Source organism: Bubalus kerabau, chromosome 20, assembly GCF_029407905.1.
Source record: "Bubalus kerabau isolate K-KA32 ecotype Philippines breed swamp buffalo chromosome 20, PCC_UOA_SB_1v2, whole genome shotgun sequence".
NCBI lineage: Eukaryota > Metazoa > Chordata > Mammalia > Artiodactyla > Bovidae > Bubalus > Bubalus kerabau.
The window spans coordinates 30,242,967-30,252,290 of record NC_073643.1 but is presented as its reverse complement, the minus strand read 5'-3'; the positions used below and the strand labels follow the sequence as shown (position 1 = coordinate 30,252,290).

Below are 9,324 nucleotides of genomic sequence, written 5' to 3'. Positions count from 1 at the left end.
TTGTTACGACAGCATAACCACACTCATACCGACAGATTCTCCTGTTATAGCTCTTAGCTTTCTTACAATAGTGTCACTGTTGGTTTTCCCCAGCTGAATCTTCACTGTGGATACTGAAGATTTGTTCTGGTAGAGACTGTGTTGTTTTCACTTCTGTGTTGCCAGAATTTTTCAAAGTAGCAAACTGTGTTAGTTATTTTTAGTCACATAACAAATGACTCCGAAATTTACTGGTTTAGAGTGACTGTAAACATTGATATCTTCATGGTGGGTAGTTCTGGCTCCCAGTCACTCATGAGGTTGCAGTCAAGATGTCAGCTGGGGCACCAGTCCTCTGACGGCTGGACAGGGCCTGATGGATCCAAGCCCAAGGTTGCCGTCTCCTGTGACGGACAAGTTGGTGCTCGTTGTTGAGAGGTCTCAGTTCTTGATCGCAGGCCCAACCCACCCGCCTCCCCGCCACAGGCTGCTTGAATGTCCTCATGGTACGGCAGCTGGCTTCCCTCAGAGATGGGAGTGATACTGTCTTTTATGCCTCCACCTCGGAAGAAACACATGGTCACGTCTGCCACCTTGCACTGGTTGGAACTGATTCACTAAGTCTGGCCCACATTCAAAAGAAGGAGAATTAGCTTCTACCTTTTGAAGGAAGAGTGTTGCTGTGATCGGAACATCTGTGCCTCCCCAAATTCATACCTGAAATTCTGACCCCTGAGGACTATGGGATTAGGATGTGGGAGCCTTTAGAAGTGATTAGGTCATGAAAGTGGAGCTCTCATGAATGGAGTTAGTGTGCTTGTGTTAGATTGGTGCAAAAGTAATTGTCGTTTTTGCATTTTTGGAATTTGCCATTTGATATTGGAGTACAGTCTTAAATAAATGTTATGTTATACATCATTTTAATATACATTTCTTGCTTTGTGTTTTTTGGTAACGACTTATTACTTGCTACTTATTTTATACTTATTTGAGACTGTGGAAATGATGTTAGACAAAAAGCAAATTCAAATGATTTTCTTATCTGAATTCAAAATGGATCATAAAGCAGCAGTGACAACTCACAACAGCAACAATGCATCTGGCCCAGAAACTGCTAACAAACATACAGTGCAGTGATAGTTCAAGAAGTTTTGCAAAGGAGGTGAGAGCCTTGAAGATGAGGAGCACAGTGGCTGCCCATTGGAAGTTGACAACGACCAGTTGAGAGCCATCATTGAAGCTGATCCTCTTACAACTACAGGAGAAATTGCCCAAGAACTCAGCATCGACCATTCTACAGTCATTTGGCATTTGAAACAAACTAGAAAGGTGAAAAAGCTCGGTAAGTGGATGCCGCGTGAGCTGACCGCAAATCAAAAAAAAAAAAAAAAATCATTGTTTTGAAGTGTCATCTTCTCTTATTCTACACAACACAACAAACCATTTCTTGATTGGATTGTGATGTGTGACGAAAAGTGGAGTTTATATGACAGCTGGCCATGACCAGCTCAGTGGTTGGACTGAGAAGAAGTTCCAAAGCACTTCCCAAAACCATACTTGCACCAAAAAATGTCATGGTCACTGTTTGGTGGTCTACTACCAGTCTGATCCACTACAGATTTCTGAATCCTGGCAAAAGCATTACCTCTGAGAAGTCTGCTCAGTAGATTGATGAGATGCACCAAAAGCTGCAATGCCTGCAGCCAGAATCGGTCTATAGAAAGGGCCCAGTTCTTCAGCATGATAATGCCTGATCATGCATTATACAACCAGTGGTTCAAAAGTTGAATGCATTGGGCTCCGAAGTTTTGCCTCATCCGCCATATTCACCTACTTCTTAGCAACCAACTACCACTTCTTCAAGCATCTCGACAACTTTTTGCAGGGAAAACGCTTTCACAACCAGCAGAAGGCAGAAAGATGCTTTACAAGAGTTCACGGAACCCCAAAGCATGGATTTTTATGTTCTAGGAATAAACAGACTTAATTCTCATTGGCAAAAATGTGCTGATTTTAATGGTTCCTATTTTGATTAATAAAGATGTGTTCGACCCTAGTTACAGTGATTTAAAAATCACTATCTGCAACTGCAATTATGGTTGCTCCAACATAATATCAAGGTGGTTAAGTCGTAAAGAATCTGCCTGCCAATGCAGGAGATGTGGGTTGGATCCCTGGGTGGGGAAGGTCCCCTGGAGAAGAAAATGGCAACCTACTCCAGTGTTCTTCTCTGGAGAATCCCATGGACAGAGGAGCCTGGTGGGTTATAGAGCAGGGGGGTCGCAGATCACAAAAGAGTTGGACATGACTTATCAACTAAACAACAACAACAAATCAATAAGAGAGACTCCCTCAGGGATGCCTTGGCCCTTTCCCCGTGTGAGGACAGAGTGAGGAGACGTCAGCTGTGAACCAGGAAGAGGCTCTCACCACGATGAGGCCATGCTGCATGTTGACATTGGACTTTCCAGCCAACAAAACTGTGATAAATTTCTGTTGTCTATAGGCTACCCAGTCTGTGGTATTTTGTTATCATAGCCTGAATGGACTAAGTATAAGACGATAAGGAATCTTCCTTCAGTGCAGGAGACCTGGGTTCGATCCCTGGGTTGGGAAGATCCCCTGGAGAAGGGAATGGCTACCCACTCCAGTATTCTGGCCTGGAGAATTCCGTGGACAGAAGAGCCTGGTAGGCTACAGTCCATTGGGTTGCAAAGAGTTGGATACGACTGAGTGACTTTCGCTTTCTTTCACACTAAAAAAAAAAAAAAAATCTGTGGCCACACCTTAAAACCATCAAATGGGTGCATAGTGGGTCCTCAGTAAGTACTTCCTAAAGGAATGATCAACTTTATATTCAACTTGGTAGAAGATGCCTCAGCTGGTTTTCTCTTTTTAGTTCCACAAGTCTAAGTTGTTTTCCCACCTCTTCAATTAACCTTTATTTCAAATTTCATCTCTTCATTTCTTTAGCTTATTTATGATCCAGAGAATGAATTATGTATAACCAGTACCTGAAAATTTTTCTGAGTGTGCCTGAGGAGCTTAAAATAGTGAGAGATCTAAGTCTCATCTGCTGTATGAACTAGAATCCCCTAAATCATCACAGGAGATAGGAAACTGTCCTTTCCAAAAGTTGACAAAATCACGTTTACCTTGTTATTAGATTACCCCCAAACTGCCAGTGAGGTGTGGGATTCCATCATCGCCATTTGTAACTGCAAAGAGGATCATTTTCCTCACCTGTGGTTTTCTGGACCGAACCCTGGTTGGTCTCCTTAGGTCGGTTTGTCAGGTTTCAGCTGATAGAAGATTCTGGGTAGCGGTTCTGTCAGCTGCATTGCCTCAGCATGGCCCACAGTGCTAAAAATATTTCTTCCCCAAATGCCTGAACTTCTGTTTGTTCAAGTGGATTGCATTAAATGTTCATGTCTTCAAGAAACATATTTTACCTCCAGTTCTCTTAGGAAGAAATGGCGCTTCTCCTGGGCTAATTCTCTCCCAGGCACTCTTTTCTCATGGAGAGACACTTGTGGAGCTTAGCACAGATTCTTCTTGGTTAGAGGTGATTTCAACTTCTCATACTGGGAATGAGATAACCTGGGGGTCAGGGCTGGTGCACCAACCCAGGTGACAGAGTTGATGAGGAAAGGTGAAAGCAGGAGCCGCTTCTTGTCGCTTCATTGAGACAGTCTTGGGAAGCTTGGAGGGAAAGGTTCTGCAGCCTCCATAAGCTGACCCACCATCTGTGCTCCCTCTATAGGGCCATGTAGAGTCCACACCTCATCCCCTGCTCTCCTCCCCACCCCCCAGCCACCTCCACAAGAGCCCAGGCTGTTCACCATCTTCTGTTTCTCTCCTTCACTGACATCTCTTCACTGTATCCTACCAGAAACTTCACTGTACCCTACTGTCTTCTTTTAACCTTTTTTCTCTTGTACCATGTGTAGCCTCGCCTCTCCAGGATGGTCAACTGTTCTGCATTCATTTCTTCATAGTGAAGCTCCTTTTTATACTCCTGCACGTTCAATATTGCCTGTCTTGCATTCCCCCTTACATAGTGTTAAAGTTTTGTCTAGTGTTGCTGAGTGCAATAAGGTTGTGAAGTGCCTTATGAGGAAAATTCAAATGTTAGATGAGCTTCACGCAGGCATGAGTTACATAGTACTTTTGGCTGTAAGCTTTAGTTTAATGAATTAACTATATATTTTGTCTTTTTTTTTTTAACAAGGGTAGTGTTTATTTATTGACCAGGTCATGCAGCATGTGGGATCTTGGTCCCCTGCCAGGGATCGAACTCTTGCCTCTTGCATTGGAAGCACAGAATCTTAATCTCTGGACTACCAGGAAGTCCTAACAGTATATATATATATATATATATATATATATATATATATATTTATTTATTTGACATTTTAAAAGAATTATTTATTTAATTGAAGGATAATTGCCTTATAGAATTTTGTTGTTTTCTGTCAAACATCAGTATGAATCAGCCATAGGTGTACATATGTCCCCTCCCTCTTGAACCTCCCTCCCCATCCCACTCCTCTAGGTTGATACAGAGCCCCTGTTTGAGTTCCCTGAGACATACAGAAAATTCCCATTGGCTATCTGTTTTACATATGATAATGTAAGTTTCCATATTACTCTCTCTATACATCTCGCTCTCTTCTCCCCTCTCCCCTCTCCCCAAGTCTGTTCTCTATGTCTGTTTCTCCATTGCTGCCTTGCACATAAATTCATCAGTACCATCTTTCTAGATTCCATTGAAAGGTTGTTGCTGAACGAAAAGACACCGGGATTCTTGGCCTCCGGCGGAGAAGAATTCAATCTGGGGCCAGAGACAAGGCTTGATTGCTCAGAGCTTTTGTGTAATAAAGTTTTATTAAAGTATAAAGGAGATAGAGAAAACTTCTGACATAGGCATCAGAAGGGGGCAGAAAGAGTATCCCCCTGCTAGTCTTCAGCTGGATGTTATATAGTCACTAGCAGTCTGTTATGGATGGAGGAGCCCGGTAGGCTACAGTCCATGAAGTCACTAAGAGTTGGACACGACTGAGCGACTTCACTTTCATGCATTGGAGAAGGAAATGGCAACCCACTCCAGTGTTCTTGCCTTGAGAATCCCAGGGGCGGGGGAGCCTGGTGGGCTGCCGTCTATGGGGTTGCACAGAGTCGGACACGACTGAAGCGACTTAGCAGCTGCAGTAGCAGCAGTCTGTTAATGAAAGAAAGTCTTAAAACTCAGAATGGCACCAGGCCCCTCACCCATAAGATACATTTTGGGATAATCTTGACACCAGACAATTCATCCTTGGCTATAAAATGATTAACTTGAATCTTGTAGAAGAAGGGCAGATTACCATACAAATAGTTTCGTCTACATAGATTAGGGGAACAATATCTGAGTATAACATACTGCTTTGTCAAGTAGGTTCTGAGCCATTAGGCGGAACTGACTTGAAGACAGAGTTTGGGGTAAATGCATAGGACATTAGCATAGCTTAAGAGAAACTTTTCTATAAGAAAAATGCATTGGTTATCTCAAGGTTTGAGAATAGTTAACTTGAGGTGAAACCAGGTGTCATTATGGCAACACAGTATTTTAAGAGAAACCTCCTTTTAAATTTGTATAGAGAAGGGAAAAATAACGCTAGTTTGTTTCCTCCTGCCACTTAAGAGAGATAAAAATGTCTGACACTTGCAGGCTATTTCCTCCTTTTGGAGACCCCTGGCCTTCCTGCCTGTTACCCTCTCACCATATATGCGTTAATACATGATGTTTCTCTTTCTCTTTATGACTTACTTCACTCTGTATACTAGGGTCTAGGTTCATCTACCTCATTAGAATTGATTCAAATATGTTCCTCCAACAGTATATTTTAAATAAGATGTCTTTAAGTGGAATCATATACTGAGCACATACTATATTAATTATAATATATTAATAATGAAGCACATAATATGTTGATTAGTGGATGAAAATATTGTGATCAGAAGCTCACAGGAACCTAACCCTGTATTTCTCCTAGAAGTATGGTTCAGTATTCATGGCAACTTTATAGAACACAACTATCACAAGTGATGAGATTTGATTGTATCAATTTCTTGAGGCACCCCCCCCCATTTTAGTAGTGGTCCTCGGTATTTATTAAGGAATCTCAGGGGCAGGACCAGTTACAAAGTTTGTGGGCTCAGTGCATATAAAAAATGCAGGACCTCTTGTTCAAAAATTAGGAATTTTAAGCTGACCAAAAAAAGAAAAATTTAAAAAAAATTTTAAGAAAAAGTAGAAAAAATAACAAGAAAAAGGAAAACAGAAAAAGAATTTCAAGATGAGCATTGAATCAGGTAAGCTGCACATATGGGTCCTCTGTGAATACACGTCACAGGCCCATAAAGCTGGTCCAGCTCATGGGTTTGCTTTGCTATATCTGAAAGACTGTACCTCTAAACAGTAGGCTGGGAGAGAAGGGGAGAATCTGATAAGCCCACAATGGCTATTGCTTTTGATGGCCAGTGTGAAGGGTTTGAAGTGCCAAAAATCTTGGTTTTCTCTGCCCACCGAAGTTAAATAAAAAATACGGGGGCAGAATTTGGAGGAAGTAGAAAGGTGGCTTTCATCCTCAGCTAGTGGAGGGGAGAACGCAGTGGGCTGGTGCCTCCAGAGCTGGGCCCCTCCTCCCTTGAGGAGTCCAGGGGCTTATATAAGAGGAAGGCTCACAGTCATGGGGAGGTGATGAGGAACAAAGGTGTAAGGATCTTGTCGTCTTCCTCTGTGTTGTTTCAAAAACAGTCACAGGCTGGTGTCAGTAGCCAGGTAGTTGGGTCTAACGTCTTGTGCATTGTTCTGGAGCCTTCTTTCTGAAATGCAGAAAGAGAAGAACTACAAGGGGTGGTCTTCAAAGAGAGCCAGGAGAGTGCTGTAAAGGTGAGCACCAGCTGGAGGATGTAATTAGCATACAGTCAAAGAATGATAGGTATGGAATGTAGCCCCTGCAGAGTTAGGGGCAGAAAACCAAACTTAGTTACAGGCTACAGATTAGGAACAGTTAAAGTAAAAACTAGGAGTGATCAAGCCTGCTCATGGTTACCTTCTGTGTTCTCAGGAAAGAAAAGAAAAACTGATTCCTCTTTTTTCCTTTTCACTACAACAAAAGTGAAGGCTCACCATTCAGTGGACTCTGCTAGTCCACTAGTGTAGAGTCCTTGCTGGCCCAGGCTTTGCCCAGGCTGCTAGGTTCCTATTTCTAGAGCTCCCATCACATGATCAGTTAGTTACCCATCCCAAAAGCGTTAATATCATGGGAAACTCTTGAGTCTGGAGTACAGTCAAGACTTCTTTCCCTTTTTGAAGCTCTCTTTGGAGGACTTATTTCATATGTCATCCCAGTCTATCCTGATGATTTTCTAAAATGTTTAATTTGGAGGCAGCAGCCATCTGTAATACAGCTACTTCCAGGAAGGTCCTGGAACTTGATGCTCATTTGACTTTTCTTATTCCAGGGGTCTTCCCAGCAAGCGGGAGGAGGGCTTTGCTAACTTAAAGGGCCAATAGATTCATTCCCTCAAAGTGTGAAAGCCCAGGAGCCTTGGCTGCTTATGAAGAGGCTATCAGGTTCCCCTGCATAGAACAGTGACGATTTGCTCCGGGGGACTGTCTGGTTCTTCCTTTGGTGCAGCACTGAAGAGTTGACACAGAGGGGTCATATATATCTTTATTTGGTTTGGCCTACAAGGACTTTTCGTCTTTTTTTGTGAAATTTCAAACAAGTTGTTGGTACTTAAATTTCATGAAGAAGTCAATTGCAAAAAAAAAAAAAAGAAGTCAATTGCAGCCTCTTTGGGGGGGAAAAAAAATCTGTGTATCTGAGAGCATGTGGCTTATATTCCCATATCTGCCATTCTCTGGGGCTGACAGCAGCCATATAGCGAGCATGAGCTTTTGTCTTCTACAGCCCCTGTGCCCACTCCTTCCCTTCTCCTGCTGGTCCAGGTAGGCAGGGCTGATAGATGCTGATGGGGATGGTTTTGAACCCCTTGGGCCCAGGTGGTACCAGTTGGTAAATACTTTGAGAATCACCCCTGCCTGGAGCCGTTTGAGCTGCTAACCTTGCTCTGCAGAGAAGCAGCTGTCAGCTTCTTGCTAAAAAACAAATTTAAATTCTGACTCCTGGGTCACTCTGTTACACTGATTAATCTGTTAGATTGTCAGTATTCTCCACTGTTTCATTTGTCGGGAGCAGGCTTTCTAGATGAGCCTAAGAGGAATTCAGAAAGTCTGGCCTTGTCTCTGCTGATGGAGTGGGCACCTTGGGAAGCCAATTAGCATGAGGGCTGAGGCCCTTTCTGGGGGATAATTCATCCTGATGAAATGAGGAGCCAGGTATGGAGAGCCCGACCCTGTTAGAGGAAGCTCAGCTGTCAGATAATGGCATGAGGTCTGACATCTTGATTTCTCTCTGCATCCAGCCCTCAATGGCTCCTCTATTTCCTTGGAAAGTGGAGTGACAAGTAAAAAAGGAACAGTGTTTCTCTACACACTCTTGGGTATCCATCTCACAGAGCTGAAAGTAAAAGGGCTAAAGAGACATTCTCCCATTGATTCCCCCTGGGCACTTGCGACACTTTGAACACACCTGTACACCTGGCGAATGCTCCAGGGCTCTGGGAGAAGACATGTGGACCACTTTTGGTGGTTTGGGGTCCTCGCTAATCATCCTCACCCCTTTTCAGGTCCTGAAAGTGTAGCAAACAGACATAAGGAGCCAAATGGGTTCAGATTCAGAAATTAAGAATATGGCAGGGTGGGTATATTGTCTTCAGTTTTCTTAAAATAGTGTAGATGATGCTCTGTGTGTGTTTATTAAATTCAGTATATACACTGGGAACTGTTGATGAACATCTTGATTATTCTTAGCCTGGATATCTATTGCCACATAACCCACCCTAAGGTTTACTGGGTTCAGTTTAGTTCAGTCGCTCAGTCGTGTCTGACTCTTTACGACCCCATAGACTGCAGCACGCCAGGCCTCCCTGTCCATCACCAGCTCCCGGAGTCCAACCAAACCCATGTCCATTGAATCGGTGATGCCATCCAACCAGCTCATCCTCTGTTGTCCCCTTCTCCTCCTGCCTTCAGTCTTGCCCAGCATCAAGATCTTTTCCAGTGAGTCAGCCCTTTGCATCAGGTGGCCAAAGTATTGGAGTTTCAGCTTCAGCATCAGTCCTTCCAATGAACACCCAGGACTGATCTCCTCTAGGATGGACTGGTTGGATCTCCTTGCGGTCCAAGGGACTCTCAAGAGTCTTCTCCAACACCACAGTTCAAAAGCATCAATT

The 9,324-nt window shown here is 43.4% G+C and overlaps 1 long non-coding RNA gene across 1 annotated transcript; it reads right to left on the bottom strand.

Annotated features, from left to right (window-relative positions):
• Positions 1 to 4,899: 4,899 nt before the first annotated feature.
• LOC129635020 (uncharacterized) lies at positions 4,900 to 7,980 on the bottom strand. Its single transcript, XR_008706069.1, has 3 exons — positions 7,154 to 7,980; positions 6,431 to 6,846; positions 4,900 to 5,200 (listed from the first exon to the last, which is right to left on the bottom strand). It is a non-coding gene; the product is annotated as an uncharacterized LOC129635020 (long non-coding RNA).
• Between the last annotated feature and the right edge of the window lie 1,344 nt (positions 7,981 to 9,324).